General features: G+C 44.6%; 1 protein-coding gene across 1 annotated transcript in view; it reads right to left on the bottom strand.

The window, feature by feature from the left end:
• The window catches only part of LOC119409590 (immunoglobulin superfamily DCC subclass member 3-like), a 35,577-nt gene that overhangs the window by 7,785 nt on the left and 25,234 nt on the right, over positions 1–2,558 (bottom strand). The window lies entirely within an intron of this gene.

Raw genomic sequence — 2,558 nt, 5'->3', positions numbered from 1 at the left:
GCTCAATGGGATTTACCTGTATAAATAAAGGTTGATTGATTGATTGATTTGCCAGAAACTTATCAGATGTTTGAAACCACTTAGAGAGGTCAAAGGTCGAGAGCTTCAGATCTTTTTACAAGATAATCCAGGAAACAGGAGCGGAGTAGAAGAAGGTCCTTTTGTCTAGTTCAGTCCTCACTGAGGGAACACTGCAGGTAATGATGTCCTGAGAGCGCACACTGTAGCTGCACTCACACAGAGACATGTAGGAGGAGATGTATGAAGGCAGCAGACCAGGAAGTGATTTAAAGATGAAAATGTACCAGTGGGAGAGTCTGTGTGAAGTTAATGGTGACCAGTTAACCAGTGAATACTGGGTGCAGTGGTGGGTACGATAATCACAGCCAGTTATGAATCTTAGTGCACCATGATAGACAGCATCCAACATCTGCAGAATCCAACATCTGCAGGGTGCTTGTAGGAGCGTTCATGTAAATAATGTCACCGTGATCAATGGAGGGAAGGAAAGTCACAGATACAAGGCGTTCCTCAGGGTTCAGAGTTAGACAGGATCTGTTTCTGAAAAACAAACCCAGTTTAACTTCCAGTTTCTTTACCAAGTTTTCCACATGGAGCTTAAAAGAGAGATGTGAGTCAACCAAGATACCCAAATATTTATAGGAATCGACAAACTCAATGGGGACACCATTTGAGGATAAAATCGGAGGAAGAACTGCTGTGACCGACTTCCTGTTTGAAAAAAGCATTCCTGGAGCACATCCAACATGGAGCACGTCAAGAACACGGTCCGAGGCTCTTAACACTGAGGACATGTTAAGAACACTGTCTGAGGTCTTGAACACAGACGACACATGAAGAACTCGGTCTGAGGTTCTGAACACAGAGGGCATGTTAAGAACATGCATACTTATGTGGTGGTTACATGTTTCTGAATCATGTGATGCATGTGTGAAACCCACCTAGAGTCCATTGTACTCAGTGGGCGTCGGTCTCTCTGCCAAGCGATCTTGGCTTCTGGAATCCCATTTATCTGGCAGCTGAGTCTGACCACGCCCCCTTCGTCCACAGCAAGGGATTGTGGGTGGGACAGGAATTTTGGCAAGGCTGGAGGGATGGGAGACAGGTCAGTCACATGTTCTGTGTGTATTTGTTGCGTGTTACATGTGTGTGATGTGCTGCGACTCACATGCGAGCTGTACTCGCGCCTTTCGGCTGATCAACATCCCGTAGCGATTCTGGGCAGCACAGTCATACTCCCCAGCATCTGTCTCGTTGTTCTCATGTCTCTTGGAGAAGTTCTTGATTAGCAGTGTACCATTGCTGAGCACATTTGCACCAATTCCGGTCACCACAGCAATACTGTTACGTCTCCATGTGATGGAAATAGGCCCCTCCCCTTCCACCTGGCAATGCAGCATCAGCGGGTGGTCCCTGACAGCAATGACATCACTGGGCTCTTTCAGGAAGGCAAGCTCTGAGGCACCAAGCACACCTGAGAGATAAGAGGCGGAGTCTGAGAATGAGCAAACAGGACGTGTTCGGTCATGAAGCTGTTCTGAGACTTCTCTTTTAAAAGAGTTCAGAAGAAAACGTTTCTTTCTCTAAATGAAAAAACAGCATTTTATCTGTTTTAAATTATTTTAATACAGACTTAATATATTTTAGTATTAATGTTCCTTAATAAACGTCAGCTGTGGATGCTAGAAGCTAACTTTAGCTTTATGCTAATCACCTCTAAGAATATAAGCTAGCTTTGCTTCAGGACTCTGGGTCAGACTGACCGGGCCGGGTACACAAGTCCAACACCCTCAGGTGGACCTGGACTCACCATTTTGTGTTTGCAGAGACACTCACTCAGCCAGAACAGAACCAGACTGAACTGGACCAAGACAGATGACAAAGATGTTGATAATGATGAAGATGATGATAATGATGATGATGATGATGAACGGTTCACTGCTGGTCTCACTCATGTCTTGCTTGCAGTCAGACCTCAGAGGAATCAAGAGCCTTACACACACACACACACACACACACACACGCACGCACGCATGCACACACACACACACACAAGCATTGGTTTCTACTAATGAATCTCAGATCCAGACATGACAGCTGCAAAAGTGAAGAGAATAAACCAGGAAGATGGAGACAGCAGAGGTCAGAGGTCAGAAGAACCCCCCTACAGGATGCTTTTGGGGGCAGGGCTTTAATAGAGTTTTCAGTCAAACCCCCAGCAGGATGGGTCATCTGGTTCAGTCTGAATCCATCCCTCTCCATCGTGCACATTGTGAAACCAGGCTTTAATGTGTGTGTGTCTGTTATTTCAGCACTTTCTGAATGAATGAGCTGTTTTGAAACTCTCAGACAATGTTTGCTTATTGGCTATCTTGGAAGATGTTACTCTGGAAAAAAATACATGTCGCATGATTTTCACAGCCTTATGCATCGCAAAGAAAACCATACTCCTGAATTGGAAAAATAAAAATAATCTTAGCATTAATCAGTATAAAAATTTTCTGTTAGATCATATTAGTCTTGAAACAGCATCTGCC

Source organism: Nematolebias whitei, chromosome 5, assembly GCF_014905685.2.
Source record: "Nematolebias whitei isolate Nwh7 chromosome 5, NemWhi1, whole genome shotgun sequence".
Lineage (NCBI taxonomy): Eukaryota > Metazoa > Chordata > Actinopteri > Cyprinodontiformes > Rivulidae > Nematolebias > Nematolebias whitei.
The sequence above is the reverse complement of the archived record's forward strand: the minus strand, read 5'-3'. Positions and strand labels throughout refer to the sequence as shown.